We start from the raw sequence: 17,499 nt of genomic DNA, 5'->3' as shown, positions 1-17,499 counted from the left end.
GAAACTGTTCCGACCAACTGAAAAAAATTTTAATGATACCTATGATAGAGATCATGGTATGTTTCACTACTAGATAGAATTGAACCATGGGGTCACACATAAAGGGAGAAGACCTTGATTAGTCATAATTGGGCTTATGAAGCACCAATAAATATAGATTTAAAAATATCCTGTTGGGTTCATGTTAATCTTGCTAGCATCTGGATGAACCCAATTTCTCTTATAGTTGGTTTGCTTATATGATAAGCATTGGCCAATTCCTATACTTGATTTGAATCTAATTGAATTTGATTCAATAAGATCTAATGATTGGATGTTTAATTTATGATTTGGATTAAATCAAAAAAGAATTTTTTGATTTTATTTATTAAAAACTATGGAAATAAATTTATGAAACTATGTGGACTGATTTGAGACTTTTTATTGGATCCCATATGATGGGACGCCTAACATGGGGTGTGAGTGTGGGTGAGTTATGAGTGGCATTTCATTTATTTGGTCCAAGTATATTTAAGCTAAGACTTTTCTAATATGATTAGGAGGAATCATAATTTGATTAGGATATCCTTATGTTGTCTATATAAAGGGCCCTAGCTTTACTCGTCTCATAATCTCACTTGCTCTCTTCCTTGCCGCTATCCTTACTATGCCCACGCCTCCCTCTCCTCTCTCTCTAGCCCATGCCCTCTCTCTCTAGGCATCCTTCTTGGAGCTAGGGAGAAGTGGGCGGCATCCTTCTAGCTAATTGGTGTCTATTGGTTGGTGCCAAGTTCTAGATAGTTTTATGCTCTTCCTCTCAAGTTGTTGGGAGTCAGTTATAACCATTTCTTGGTTGTTGCTCTTTTTGATTAGTTGAGAGATTAAGAAAAGTTCTTGATTTCTTCAAGAATGAAGAAAGAAAGATCAAAAGGGTTCACAAATTTATTCCTATCCAGGCTTGGTTCAAACCTATCCAGTTGTTGAAAAATATATCTCAAAGCCAATCGTTAGCTTGTTGATGATTGTGCTCATTTTTGTAATTGTATATGAATATTTATTAATAAAAATTATTTGATATTATCATTACAAATTATCCATATTTGAACTCCTATGTTGTAATGAAGTCCTTAGGACTATAATTGAATGACAAAGGCAGATTTGTTGTTTAGTCCTTAAAAGTGTTCGTGACCAAATGATATGTTATTAATAGGATGATAGCAATATCAAATATAGGTCATTGTATGCCATATGATTTGGTTATCTTCTTAGTCAAGGAGTGTGGAGACACTGTTATGGCTTACAGATGAAATATAGGAGTACATTCACATCGAATGTGATCATGTGTCGAGCACTCTGCTGTCAAGAGTAGCTTATGAAGGGTATGGATATAAGTATTTTTCAGACCTGAGACCACTACAATGATTTGTAAGCAACTCACTGTACTTTAGTATCAAACTATTTGAGTTTTTAATTTAGTGATGGAAGGATACTAAGTACAGTCAAGTACTTATTAAGTTGGTGTGTGAGTTCAGATGGAATTGACCCCTCTAAATTAGTAGGAGATATGAATCAGTATATTTTAATTTAGTAAAATCTTGGTCAGGGTGATCCATGACATGAATTTGAAAGGTTAAAATACAATATGATTGACAGTTAAATCCTAGGTCACCTTGAGCATTAAGGTCAAAAGGATGAATTATACGGTAATCATACGCCAGTAGGTTCTAGAATGTTACTTTGCAATACTTCGACCTATCTGGTCGTTGGGTCACCATTGCTAGATGGTTGCATCGATTAGTATAAAAAATTATTCCTATGCTACCAGCTTAGGTTCAAACCTATGGGATCATACGCATTACAAGATTTGATCAGATCTGATGGTTAAAGAGTCCAATTGAATTATGACTCTGATGAGGAGTCTGACTAAAACTGAGACTCTGAAAGAGAGTCCCACTGACACTAGAATTCTACTATCAATAATTAATTAGTAATTGATTCAATTCTATTGAATAAAAAGCTTTGGATCAAGTCTAATTGAATTAGATTCAGTTTGACTCAGATTGGGTTTGATATGATTCATCTTGATTATAAAAAAAAATTTGATCCTGATTCGATCAGGATTTGAAATTAGCTAATTCCTAATTAGATTAAAAATTTATTGAGATATTTAGATTTTTAATTAGATTAGGTTCATTTCTATCAGTGAGTTCAATCCAAATTTGATTTGGATTAGAATCAAATTAAAAATAAAGAGTCCAAGTTGACTAAGACTCTATCCTTATCTCCTTGCACCATACTTAGACCTATGCCCTTATCTCCATGCCAAATAGGATTTGGCTTGACCTTTTTTGGTGTCAAAATAGTAGACCCAATAAGGGTGGGCAGCAATGATTGATGACTCATAATCCTATCTCTTGTCAAATTCGAATGCGATCCGAATTAGAGATAAGATGAAAATAAGGAAAGAAATTTTTCATATAAAGAAGGTTGCTGGCACCATAATTTTTTTTTTATTTTTCTTAAAAAGTTTTTAGATGTGTGAGACTTTAGATTCCTTCTCCATGGCACAAAGCCCTTTCTGGAATTTTTTGGGACACCAAAAGTGGTTTTGGTGTGGACTCTTGGCACCCATCCCTTGGATAAAAAACCCTAGTCCTTGCCTATAAAAAGGGGTCCCCTATTCTTGGCATCATATATTAATTTTCTTGCTAGTTTTTATTTTTCTAGAGCTCTTCTTCTCCTCCTCTCTTCCTCCTCTAGATTCCTTCATCCTTTGGAGCATCTAAAGTGCTTAAAGAAAAAAGAAGAGATCAACCATCGAATTTGCTTACATGCTAGCACCTCTAAGCTCCTGATCTACGCCAGTCTTCACGTGGATTTTCTTGTAGAGACCAGATGACTTTGTGTGGCTGTAAGTAACCTAAGAAATATCTTTTTTAACTATTGGACAAGCAAAGATCAAGATCTCATTGGTTTGGTAATTGTTTCTAACCTATCTTGATCATATCGTTAGATCTAATAGTTAGATCTAAAATTTTAGTATCGATGAGTTCGATGTGAGTTTTTATTTTTAGATCTAAAGTATATAATATTTTATATACTTTATTATAATATAGTAGTCTAGATTAGATCTTATGCATATAATTTAGATTAAATTATTTAATCTTTTTTTTTTGTTTCACAAAATTTTTGAAATTGCATGCATAGCACTACCTATGTTTCCTTCAATTGGTATCAGAGCTATAGTTATTATGATATAATTTATTATACCTTTAGATCTGATTTTATGATGTTAGATCTGAATATTTATGATTTATATTAGATCTAAATATATTTACTTTTAGATCTGATTTTTATCATGTTCAAATTAGATGTTCTGAGTAGCAAAGTACTTGGATTGGGTAATCATCAGGCCATCCGATCATAAGAGCAAGTAGGGTTTCATGACTCTCTCTTCCCATTCAATGGGGTGCTCTTATAGCATGTAGGGGTGCCACTATGTGGTCCCATGAAGAAGAAAGCAAAAGAGAAAACTTATTTTCTTGCAAAACTCTAGATCTTGAAACCCTAGGTATTGTTGTATGTGATGCAAGTTGCAAAGAAACTAGTTATATCTAATCTTGATTAATCAAAATTATTTTAATTTAAAATTATAAAAATTTAGATTTGATCTAAAAAATTTTATGATTTAATATAAAAAACTTATATAAAAATTATTTTCAAAATCTTAATCATGTTGATGCAAAATTTAATTAAGAATTAAGTGTTGAGTTAATTAGATTGAAAATTGTGATTAAAGATCTAATGACATTGCATAAAATATGGGGCATGGGTTAGCTCAAATTAGATTCTTTTCTTTAATTGGATTAGACCTAAGGTTAAAATCAAAAAATTGATTGACTATGTAGAAAATTTGATTAAGTCTAACCAAGTATTAAATTAGATTAATCAGAGTTTCTCTAATACAATATGTTGGGTATAAAATACCCACAGCCGAAGTCCTCAGCAGAATCAACTCCAGGAAGACTCCGCCCGGACTCCTATGGGAGCCGGGCTCCGTCCGTAACATCAACTGCTGGTAAGCCTTGTCCGGACTCCTACGGGAGCCGAACTTCGCCTTTAACTATAATTACAGGAAGACTCCGCCCGGACACCTACGGGAGCCGGGCTTCATCCTCGACTCCAACAGCTGCAGACAGACTTCGTCCGGACTCCTACGGGAGCCAGACTTCGCCGATAACTTCAACCGCAAGTAGACTCCGCCCGAACTCCTACGGGAGCCGGGCTCCGTCCTCAACATCAACTGCTGGTAAGCCTTGTCCGGACTCCTACGGGAGCCGAACTTCGCCTTTAACTTTAATTGCAGGAAGACTCCGCCCGGACTCCTACGGGAGCCGGGCTTCATCCTCGACTCCAACGGCTGCAGACAGACTTCGTCCGGACTCCTACGGGAGCCGGACTCCGCCGACAACTTCAACCGCAAGTAGACTCCGCCCGAACTCCTACGGGAGCCGGGCTCCGTCCTCAACATCAACTGCTGGTAAGCCTTATCCGGACTCCTACGAGAGCTGAACTTCGCCTTTAACTTTAATTGCAGGAAGACTCCGCCCGGACTCCTACGGAAGCCGAGCTTCATCCTCGACTCCAACGGCTGCAGACAGACTTCGTCCGGACTCCTACGGGAGCCGGACTCCGCCGACAACTTCAACCACAAGTAGACTCCGCCCGAACTCCTACGGGAGCCAGGCTCCGTCCTCAACATCAACTGCTGGTAAGCCTTGGTCGGACTCCTACGGGAGCCGAACTTCGCCTTTAACTTTAATTGCAGGAAGACTCCGCCCGGACTCCTACGGGAGCCGGGCTTCATCCTCGACTCCAACGACTGCAGACAGACTTCGTCCGGACTCCTACGAGAGTCGGACTCTGCCGACAACTTCAACCACAAGTAGACTCCGCCCGAACTCCTACGGGAGCCGGGCTCCATCCTCAACATCAACTGCTGGTAAGCCTTGTCCGGACTCCTACGGGAGCCGAAATTCGCCTTTAACTTTAATTGCAGGAAGACTCCGCCCGGACTCCTACGGGAGCCGAGCTTCATCCTCGACTCCAATGGCTGCAGACAGACTTCGTCCGGACTCCTACGGGAGCCGGACTCCGTCGACAACTTCAACCGCAAGTAGACTCCGCCCGAACTCCTACGGGAGTCGGGATCCGTCCTCAACATCAACTGTTGGTAAGCCTTGTCCGGACTCCTACGGGAGCCGAACTTCGCCTTTAACTTTAATTGCAGGAAGACTCCGCCCGGACTCCTATGGGAGCTGGGCTTCATCCTCGACTCCAACAGCTGCAGACAGACTTCGTCCTGACTCCTACGGGAGCCGGACTCCACCGACAACTTCAACCGCAAGTAGACTCTGCCCAAACTCCTACGGGAGTCGGGCTCCGTCCTCAACATCAACTGCTGGTAAACCTTGTCCGGACTCCTACGGGAGCCGAACTTCGCCTTTAACTTTAATTGCAGGAAGACTCTGCCCGTACTCCTACGGGAGCCGGGCTTCATCCTCGACTCCAACAGCTGCAGACAGACTTCATCCGGACTCCTACGGGAGTCAGACTCCACCGACAACTTCAACCGCAAGTAGACTCCGCCCGAACTCCTACGGGAGCCGGGCTCCGTCCTCAACATCAACTGCTGGTAAGCCTTGTCCGGACTCCTACGGGAGCCGAACTTCGCCTTTAACTTTAATTGCAGGAAGACTCCGCCCGGACTCCTACGGGAGTCGGGCTTCATCCTCGACTCCAACGGCTGCAGACAGACTTCGTCCGGACTCCTACGGGAGCCGGACTCCGCCGACAACTTCAACCGCAAGTAGAATCCGTCCGAACTCCTACGGGAGCCGGGCTCCGTCCTCAACATCAACTGCTGGTAAGCCTTGTCCGGACTCCTACGGGAGCCGAACTTCGCCTTTAACTTTAATTGCAGGAAGACTCCACCCGGACTCCTACGGGAGCCGGGCTTCATCCTCGACTCCAACGGCTGCAGACAGACTTCGTCCGGACTCCTACGGGAGCCGGACTCCGCCGACAACTTCAACCGCAAGTAGACTCCGCCCGAACTCCTACGGGAGCTGGGTTCCATCCTCAACATCAACTGCTGGTAAGCCTTGTCCGGACTCCTACGGGAGCCAAACTTCGCCTTTAACTTTAATTGCAGGAAGACTCCGCCCGGACTCCTACGGGAGTCGGGCTTCATCCTCGATTCCAACGGCTGCAGACAGACTTCGTCCGGACTCCTACGGGTGCCGGACTCCACCCACGACTTCAACTGCAGGTAGACCTCGCCCAAACTCCTACGGATACCGGACCTCACTACCGACTCCAACCAAACTTCGGCCGACAAGTCTGGACCCCCTGGCAGGCCACAGTAACGGCCACGATTCTACCCCACTCCCTGCGGCGGGTCCTACGCAGCTCCATTACTCCCTGACAGGCCGTATTAACGGCCACGATTCTGCCCCACTCCCTGTGGTGGATCCTGTGCGATTCCACCACTCCATGACAAGTCACGACAGCGGACGCCGCTCCACTCCCCGTAACTGATTCCACGTGGCGAGCCACGGCGATAGCCATGATCCCACTCCATTACCCTCCGCAATAAATTCCTCCTGGCTCTGGGCAGCCCACGACCAGATGGTTACGGGCATCGCTATCAATTTGTTGCCCCCTCTGTCTATAAAAGGGGGACCCCAGATACATTATTCTATAAGCTTTCAACTTTCATCTAAAAACTCTGCTAAATTCTCCGTTCGAGCACTCCATTCTTGTTGAGGCAGAGAACTGACTTGAGCGTCGGAGGGTCTTGCCGGAGCAACCCCACCTCCGGTTTAGACTTCCTTTGCAGGTCCCGGCGGTGACCGCGACTTCCTCGACTCCAGCTTCTCCGGTGCAAGCGGATTTTTGCACCAACAGGATTGGCGCTAGAGGAAGGGGTGTGTCTTCGCAGTACCCTTATTCTTAAAGGAGCGCTCAACGGATCCACCTCCGATCATCTTATCCGGCACCCACTCCTCCTTTCCTCATCTGATGCCTTCTCGCGAGGCCTTCGCACAACTACCTCCGACTATGGTCGCCGACAAGGAGTGGCCAGACGATCGGCCTCTATCGGATTCTGTCAACACCATTTCGAGGGGATCCCAGCGGGAGGCAACCAACATACCAGCTGTATCCCCCAAATGGCAAAAAGTTGAAGAACCCATAACCTTTACCGAAGAAGACACCCAGGGAGTCCAATTCCCTCATAACGATGCGGTCGTAGTTTTCTTGAATATAGCAAATTACGACGTCCGTCGCATTCTTGTCGACAATGGAAGTTCGGCCGACATCTTGTTCTACGATGCCTTTTCAAGAATGTCCGCTCTTGGCGGTCATCTGAGACCGATTTGCTCCCCCTTGGTAGGGTTTACCGGTGACGCCGTTCCGATGGAAGGAATGATAGCTTTGACTGTGGCCACGGGTCAATATCCAAAGCAATCCAGGGCTCTGGTGAATTTCTTGGTGGTGAAGGCGCCATCCACCTACAATGCAATCCTTGGCCGACCTGGCCTCAATGCTCTCCGAGCTGTCGATTCAACCTACCATTTGAAGTTGAAGTTCCCCACCAAACAGGGGATCGGAGAGGTCCGGGGAGATCAAGCCCTGGCCAGACACTGCTACAACATCGCCTTGCAAAGAAACGATCAAGCGATCCCTGTCCCGTCGATGGACTAGATGCTCACGATGACCTCACCGAAGAAAGGGGCGGCCCAATCGAAGATCTGGTACCAATCCCTTTGAATGATGGGAACGAGGATTATGTGGCGTTAATTGGCTCCAACCTGGGGGAGGAGGTGCGGACGCATCTTATTGATTTCCTCTGAAGGAATGCGGACATTTTCGCTTGGGTTCCAGCAGACATGCCGGGGATTGACACGGAAGTCATGGAGCATCACCTGGCAGTCGATCCGAAGCATCGACCGACAAAAGAAAAAATCCGGAGTCATGCCCCGGAGAGGCAGAAGGCGATAGCCGAGGAAGCGGATAAACTTCTCAAGGCCAGATTCATTAAGGAAGTCAATTATCTTGATTGGATTTCCAATATTGTTCTGGTCAAGAAAGCAAACGGCAAGTGGAGGATGTGCATAGACTTCAAAAAGCTGAATAAGGCTTGTCCAAAGGACAGCTACCCCTTCTCCGAATCGACCAATTGGTGGACACGACCTCAGGCCATGAGCTCCTCACCTTTATGGATGCATTCTCCGGCTATAATCAAATTAGAATGGCGTCGGAAGATGAAGAAAAGATAGCTTTCATTACTAATCGTGGCCTTTACTGTTACAGGGTCATGCCTTTCGGCCTCAAGAATGCGGGCGCAACCTACCAATGGTTGGTGAACAAAATTTTCAAAGAGCAGATCGACCGAAACATGGAGGTCTACATGGACGATATGCTCGTAAAAAGTAAGTCTTCCAGGAATCATGTCGCCGACCTCGAGGAGACCTTTGACGCTCTCCGAAAGTATAGAATGAAGCTGAACCCAACTAAATGCGCTTTCGGAGTAACCTCAGGAAAGTTCCTGGGCTTCATGGTATCAGGGCGCGGGATTGAGGCCAATCCAGAGAAAATTTGCGCCATCCAGGAGATGACCGCCCCCAAGTCGATCAAAGAGGTTCAGTGCCTCACAGGGAGGATAGCGGCTCTTAATCGCTTCGTCGCGAGGTCGGTCGAACGGTGCTTGCCCTTCTTTCAAACCCTCAAGCAACTGAAGAACTTCTGTTGGACCCCTGAGTGCCAACAGGCGTTCGAGGAGTTAAGAAGCTACCTTAGCTCACCCCCACTGTTGGCAAAGCCTGAACTTGGAGAGAAACTATTTTTATACCTAGCGGTCTCTCCCATGGCCCTCGCGGTCGTCCTTGTCAAAGAAGAAGCGAAAGTCCAGCGACCAGTCTACTACATTAGCCACGCGCTGAGGGACGCCGAGATCAGGAACACCAAATTAGAAAAACTGACCTACGACTTGTTGGTTGTAGCTCGGAGGCTCCGACCCTACTTTCAAGGGCACACCGTGATGCTACTCATCGATCAATCGATCAAGGCGGTTTTGCACCGGGCCGACACCTCCGGAAGAATGGCAAAATGGGTGATTGAGCTCACAAAATTCGACATCAACTACAGACCTAGACAGGCAGTAAAGGCCCAAATATTGGCAGATTTCATAGTGGAGTGCACCATCCCGGAGGAGGCCGAACCTGAGCAAAGCAAAGTTGACGACCTGAAGTCTCAACCGAACTCCCCCAACAAAGAGGCCAATCCCTCCGATCGCTTTTGGACCCTCTATGTAGATGGATCTTCCAACATGTCGAGCGCAGGCGCAGGTCTGATCTTGGTCAGTCCGGAGGGAGTCATCGTGGAGTACGCTCTGCGTTTCGAGTTTCCCGCAACAAACAACGGAGCGAAATATGAAGCTCTGATCACAGGACTAAGGATCACCAGAGAGCTGGGAATAAGTCAGCTCCGGGTGCACAGTGACTCTCAATTGGTGGTGGGGCAAGTCAGCGGGAGTTATGAAGCGCGGGAGGATAGTATGTCCAGATACCTTGAGAAGGTAAAGGAGCTCACCCCCGCCTTTAGCAGCTTCAACATTAGACAGATTCCCAGGCTGGAGAATACCAGGGCCGATCTTCTCTCCAAGCTGGCGACATCGGCTCCGACCGAATTGCCCAGAGGCATCCTCTTCGAAGTTCTAAAACACCCGAGTACAGAAGAATCGCGGCCCGTAATGGAGATCGACCACGAGCCCAGCTGGGTCGACTCGCTGATAACCTATCTTAAGGAAGGAGTTCTCCCCCAGGATGCGAAGGAGGCTCAGAAGCTCCGAAATCAAGCCTCCCGGTACATCCTTTATGAGGGCAAATTGTACAAAAGATCATACTCCTTGCCCCTCTTGAAATGTCTCCGACCCTCGAAAGCTGACTACGCCTTGTGGGAAGTACACGAGGGGATTTGCGGAAACCATTTGGGGGCTAGATCTTTATCCCACAAGCTGCTCCGCCAGGGATATTACTGGCCAACGATGCATCGTGATTCGATTGAATATGTCAAAAAGTGTGATCGATGCCAGAGGTACGCCAACGTCCAGAGACAGCCCACCACTGAACTCACACCCTTGAGTGCCCCATGGCCTTTTGCACAATGGGGGATGGATATCCTTGGCCCTTTTCCCATGGCATCTGGGCAAAGGAAGTTCCTCCTCGTAGCGATCGACTACTTCACCAAATGGGTTGAAGCTGAACCACTAGCAAAAATCATGAAAGCAAAAGTACAAGATTTTGTCTGAAAATTGATCGTGTGTAGGTTTGGCCTGCCTAGAACCCTAATCACTGATAATGGACGATAATTTGCGGGAGCGAAATTCGCCGAATTCTATGAAGATCTAAACATCTCCCACAACTTCACATCAGTAGCGCATCCCCAGGCGAACGGCGAAGCTGAGGTGACTAACAGAACCCTTTTGCAGGGGATTAAGACAAGGCTTGAAAAAGCAAAGGAAACTTGGGTGGACGAGCTTTATCATGTGCTATGGGCGTATCGAACTACCCAGAGGTTACCTACGGGGGAGACCCCCTTTGCTTTAGCCTTTGGTACGGAAGCCGTCATCCCAATCGAGCTTAAACTCCCGTCGGCACGAGTCGTGGCATTTGACGAACATCAAAATTCACAAAGTCTTAGAGCCAACCTCGACCTGCTGGAAGAAAGACGGGAGATCGCTCAGGTTCGAATGGTAGCCTACAGACAGAAAGTTGCTCGATATTACAACGCCCAGGTCAAGAACAAAGCCTTTAAAGTAGGAGATCTAGTACTTCGACGAGCTGCTGTCTCGCAACCTCAGGACCGAGGGAAACTCGCCCCAAACTGGGAAGAACCGTATGAAGTCAAAGAAGTAGTCTGGCCAGGAACTTATTATCTTAAGGAACTTGGAGGAGCCGACCTTCCGCGATCGTGGAACTCGAAAAACTTACGGGTGTACTACCAATAACTTCATTTTAATTGAAAGTTGCATACCTGCATGTCTTTAAACAATTCGCACAAACTGTGTCAGAAGTGAAAGGGAAACGTCGTCCCGACAAAGTCGAAGGCCCGGTTCCATTTAGACCGGATGGGGGGAGTGGCCCTACAACGCCCATATGAGCCCCCACAACCCTGTTAGGGACAGGAGGAGAACCTCACCCTAACTTGAGCAAAGTCGAAGGCCCGGTTCCATTTAGACCGGATGGGGGGAGAGGCCCTACAACGCCCATATAAGCCCCCACAGCCCTGTTACGGACAGGAGGAGAATCTCACCCTAACTTGAGCAAAGTCGAAGGCCCGATTCCATTTAGACCGGATGGGGGGAGAGGCCCTACAACACCCATATGAGCCCCCACAGCCCTGTTAGGGACAGGAGGAGAACCTCACCTTAACTTGAGCAAAGTCGAAGGCCCGGTTCCATTTAGACCAGATGGGGGGAGAGGCCCTACAACGCCCATATGTGCCCCCACAGCCCTGTTAGGGACAGGAGGAGAACCTCGCCCTAACTTGAGCAAAGTCGAAGGCCCGGTTCCATTTAGATCGGATGGGGGGAGAGGCCCTACAACGCCCATATGAGCCCCCACAGCCCTGTTATGGACAGGAGGAGAACCTCGCCCTAACTTGAGCAAAGTCGAAGGCCCGGTTCCATTTAGATCGGATGGGGGAAGAGGCCCTACAATACCCATATGAGCCCCCACAGCCCTGTTAGGGACAGGAGGAGAACCTCGTCCTAACTTGAGCAAAGTTGAAGGTCCGGTTCCATTTAGACCGGATGGGGGGAGAGGCCTTACAACGCCCATATGAGCCCCCACAGCCCTGTTAGGGACAGGAGGAGAACCTCGCCTTAACTTGAGCAAAGTTGAAGGTCCGGTTCCATTTAGACCAGATGGGGAGGGTGTTGGGTATAAAATACCCACAGCCGAAGTCCTCAGCAGAATCAACTCCAGGAAGACTCCGCCCGGACTCCTACAGGAATCGGACTCCGCCTACGACTCCAACCCCAAGGGGGACTTCGCCCGGACTCCTACGGGAGCCGGGCTTCATCGCCAACGTCAACCGTCGGTAAGATTCGTTCGGACTCCTACGGGAGCCAGACTCCACCGACAACTTCAACCGCAAATAGACTCCGCCCGGACTCTTACGGGAGCCGGACTTTGCACCTGATTTTGATTGCAAGGAACTCCGCCCGGACTCCTATGGGAGCCGGACTCCACCCGTGACTCCAATCACAGGAGGGTTCCGTCCGGACTCCCATGGGAGCCGAACTTCGCCTTGACTTCAGCGGAGAAAAACTCCGAGCGAAAAGGAAAAAGGAAGGCAACAGACTATGACAGCTACGATTGGAAAATGGATAGCGATCGAGGTACAGAAAGCTCTATCACCGCAAGGACTGGGGCTCCCATCGGGAGTCTCAGCTTTTGAGGAAGTTTTCGACACAAAACAGGACAACTTACTTAGGGTGACAGAAGCTCGGATCCTCGAATTCAAGCCCTAGGAGGGACCCCAGGCTCGAATGGCCCCAAGCGAGCTTGCAGCCATTGACGGGAAAATGACAACCAGGTATCTTCGAACGGCGTTAAAGTCGAAAAGGAGCTTGGCAAATAACAATCCAATATGAATAAAAGAGATCGTCGATGACCTTGGGACGACGTGAAAAAGAAATGAAGAAAAGAAGGAAGAGAGAAGAAAGAAGAATAAAGAAGTTCGACAGATGACTACTTGATACAAGATGCAGACGAGGTAACAAAATCTCCTTTTCATTTTTCAACTGACAGGATGTACGTTACAAGACCCGATGGGCCAGAAAAAAAAAATGTATACATCATTGCAAGTCTTGCGAACACGGTTTGGAAAGGATGCACCGGAGGCCGCTTCGAGCTGCAAACTTCTCTTCCCATTTCTGTCCTTCCCAGCCGCATCGTCCAGTACGTGTGACGGGCTCATCGGCTTTCGCCCCGCCTTGTTTCGCTCCACCTCCGAAGTCCCAACCTCAGGGGGAAAAAGATGGGATAGATTTCCGGGGGTGGTAAGGGCAACGGCAGCGGCGACGAAGACCTGTTTCAAGAAGAATCGGAGTCACCCTGGGGGCAACGGTGGCGCCGGAGATATGCATCATTACCGAATACTCCGTGGTAGCCACTGTCCAAAATGCTCCGGCAAGGTCGGCATGCGCTACTTCCACCGTCCCCGCAACAAGTTTTACTGCCCCACCGTCGACGTCGACCGCTTCTAGTTCCTCGACCTCGACGGCATCAAGGATCCCACCACAGCTTGTGACGACAGCTCTGTCCTTTTGACCGGTATCACCCCACCTTGCTACTCCGAAATTCTCAGGCAGAATACCTTTACCGGCGGCCCCCGTTATTGAACCCCTGTTGTTGAAGGAATTCTCCCTTGAGCCCCCTTTGAAATGACGGGGATCCTCAGTGGCCACTTGATGACCGACGAACTCACCGGCCGCTGTTCTCCTCCTCGCCTTCCTCCAAGCCCTATACATCCCTTTGAGGATGGCCTCCAGAGTGGAGGGCATGATGTGGGAACCCCTTAGAGAAGAATCGAGGGGCTGAAGACGGCGAGGGCTGGTGCGGAGGAAGTGGATGAGTAGTTAGGCTCTCAGACGAAAGAAAGATGCCGTCCTTTCGGCAGGATGAAGCCCCGAAGGAAGAGTAGGGGGTTTAAATAGCCAACGGATCTTGGCACAGTTATGGCGGCGGGTGTCCCTAGGCCAACTGGTGCATGCCACGTGTCCCATGTGTCCCATTCGCCGCTATCGAGGATTGACTGTTCGCAAATTTCTGTAGCGCAATGCTTGGGATCACGTTTCGGCGGGAGTTCCGAAAAGACTCTTCAGGTCGCCCCGATCCGAAAAGACTTCAGCACGCGCACATTTAATGCCAAAATATCTGGGGGCGGCAGTGCGCAGGATTCGAGGGGACGGTTTCGGCTGTGCCCATCTCCCTGTACTTTCTTCGTTCGAAATTCAAACTCGGAAGTAGGGAGACTGGTGTTGGGTATAAAATACCCACAGCCGAAGTCCTCAGCAGAATCAACTCCAGGAAGACTCCGTCCGGACTCCTACGGGAGCCGGGCTCCGTCCTCAACATCAATTGCTGGTAAGCCTTGTCCGGACTCCTACGGGAGCCGAACTTCGCCTTTAACTTTAATTGCAGGAAGACTCCGCCCGGACTCCTACGGGAGCCGGGCTTCATCCTTGACTCCAACGGCTGCAGACAGACATCATCCGGACTCCTACAGGAGCCGGACTCCACCAACAACTTCAACCGCAAGTAGACTCCGCCCGAACTCCTACGGGAGCCGGGCTCCATCCTCAACATCAACTGCTGGTAAGCCTTATCCGGACTCCTATGGGAGCCAAACTTCGCCTTTAACTTTAATTACAGGAAGACTCCGCCCGGACTCCTACGGGAGCCGGGCTTCATCCTCGACTCCAATGGCTGCAGACAGACTTCGTCCGGACTCCTACGGGAGCCGGACTCCGCCGACAACCTCAACTGCAAGTAGACTCCGCCCGAACTTCTACGGGAGCCGGGCTCCGTCCTCAACATCAACTGCTGGTAAGCCTTGTCCGGACTCCTACGGGAGCCAAACATCGCCTTTAACTTTAATTGCAGGAAGACTCCGCCCGGACTCTTACGGGAGCCGGGCTTCATCCTCGACTCCAACGGCTGCAGAAAGACTTCATCCGGACTCCTACGAGAGCTGGACTCCGCCGACAACTTCAACCGCAAGTAGACTCCACCCGAACTCCTACGGGAGCCGGGCTCCGTCCTCAAAATCAACTGCTGGTAAGCCTTGTCCAGACTCCTACGGGAGCCGAACTTCGCCTTTAACTTTAATTGCAGGAAGACTCCACCCGGACTCCTACGGGAGCCGGGCTTCATTTTCGACTCCAACGGGTGCAGACAGACTTCGTCCGGACTCCTACGGGAGCCAGACTCCGCCGACAACTTCAACCACAAGTAGACTCCACCCGAACTCCTAGGGAGCCGGGCTCCGTCCTCAACATCAACTGCTGGTAAGCCTTGTCCAGACTCCTACGGGAGCCGAACTTCGCCTTTAACTTTAATTGCAGGAAGACTCCGCCCGGACTCCTATGGGAGTCGGGCTTCATCCTCGACTCCAACGGCTGCAGACAGACTTCGTCCGAACTCCTACGGGAGCCGGACTCCGCCGACAACTTCAACCGCAAGTAGACTCCGCCCGAACTCCTACGGGAGTCTGGCTCCATCCTCAACATCAACTGCTGGTAAGCCTTGTCCGGACTCCTACGGGAGCCGAACTTCGCCTTTAACTTTAATTGCAGGAAGACTCCGCCCGGACTCCTACGGGAGCCGGGCTTCATCCTCGACTCCAATAGCTGCAGACAGACTTCATTCGGACTCCTACGGGAGTCGGACTCCGCCAACAACTTCAACCGCAAGTAGACTCCGCCCGAACTCCTACGGGAGCTGGGCTCCGTCCTCAACATCAACTTCTGGTAAGCCTTGTCCGGACTCCTACGGGAGCCGACTTCGCCTTTAACTTTAATTGCAGAAAGACTCCGCCCAGACTCCTACGAGAGCCGGGCTTCATCCTCGACTCCAACGGTTGCAGACAGACTTCGTCCGGACTCCTACGGGAGCCGGACTCCGCCGACAACTTCAACAGCAAGTAGACTCCGCCCGAACTCCTATGGGAGCCGGGCTCCATCCCCAACATCAACTGCTGGTAAGCCTTGTCTGGACTCCTACGGGAGCCGAACTTCGCCTTTAACTTTAATTGCAGGAAGACTCCGCCCGAACTCCTACGGGAGTCGGGCTTCATCCTCGACTCCAACAGCTGCAGACAGACTTCGTCCGGACTCCTACGGGAGCCGGACTCCGCCGACAACTTCAACCGCAAGTAGACTCCGCCCAAACTCCTACGGGAGCCGGGCTCCGTCCTCAACATCAACTGCTGGTAAGCCTTGTCCGGACTCCTACGAAAGCCGAACTTTGCCTTTAACTTTAATTGCAGGAACACTCCGCCCGGACTCCTACGGGAGCCGGGCTTCATCCTTGACTCCAACAGCTGCAGACAGACTTCATCCGGACTCCTACGGGAGCCAGACTCCACTGACAACTTCAACCGCATGTAGACTCCACCCGAACTCCTACGGGAGCCAGGCTCCGTCCTCAACATCAACTGCTGGTAAGCCTTGTCCAGACTCCTACGGGAGCCGAACTTCGCCTTTAACTTTAATTGCAGGAAGACTCCGCCCGGACTCCTATGGGAGCCGGGCTTCATCCTCGACTCCAACGACTGCAGACAGACTTCGTCCGGACTCCTACGGGAGCCAGACTCCGTCGACAACTTCAACCGCAAGTAGACTCCGCCGGAACTCCTACAGGGGTCGGGCTCCATCCTCAACATCAACTGCTGGTAAGCCTTGTCCGGACTCCTACGGGAGCCGAACTTCGCCTTTAACTTTAATTGCAGGAAGACTCTGCCCGGACTCCTACGGGAACCGGGCTTCATCCTCGACTCCAACGGCTGCAGACAGACTTCGTCCGGACTCCTACGAGAGCTGGACTCCACCGACAACTTCAACCGCAAGTAGACTCCGCCCGAACTCCTATGGGAGCCGGGCTCCGTCCTCAACATCAACTGCTGGTAAGCCTTGTCCAGACTCCTACGGGAGCCGAACTTCGCCTTTAACTTTACTTGCAGGAAGACTCCGCTCGGACTCCTACGGGAGCCGGGCTTCATCCTCGACTCCAACGGCTGCAGACAGACTTCGTCCGGACTCCTACGGGAGCCGGACTCCGCCGACAACTTCAACCGCAAGTAGACTCCGCCCGAACTCCTACGGGAGTTGGGCTCCGTCCTCAACATCAACTGCTGGTAAGCCTTGCCCGGACTCCTATGGGAGCCGAACTTTGCCTTTAACTTTAATTGCAGGAAGACTCCGCCCGGACTCCTACGGTAGCCGGACTTCATCCTCGACTCCAATGGCTGCAGACAGAGTTCGTCCGGACTCCTACGGGAGCCGGACTCCGCCGACAACTTCAACCGCAAGTAGACTCTGCCCGAACTTCTACAGGAGCCTGGCTCCGTCCTCAACATCAACTGCTGGTAAGCCTTGTCCGGACTCCTATGGGAGCCGAACTTCGCCTTTAACTTTAATTACAGGAAGACTCTGTCCGGACTCCTACGGGAGCCGGGCTTCATCCTCGATTCCAACGGCTGCAGACAGACTTCGTCCGGACTCCTACGGGAGTCGGACTCTGCCCACGACTTCAACTGCAGGTAGACCTCGCTCAAACTCCTATGGATATCGGACCTCACTACCGACTCCAACCGAACTTCGGCCGACAAGTCTGGACCACCTGGCAGGCCACAGTAACGGCCACGATTCTGCCCCACTCCCTGCGGCGG

This window comes from Elaeis guineensis, chromosome 6 (assembly GCF_000442705.2).
Source record: "Elaeis guineensis isolate ETL-2024a chromosome 6, EG11, whole genome shotgun sequence".
NCBI lineage: Eukaryota > Viridiplantae > Streptophyta > Magnoliopsida > Arecales > Arecaceae > Elaeis > Elaeis guineensis.
This window is presented reverse-complemented; position numbering follows the sequence as displayed.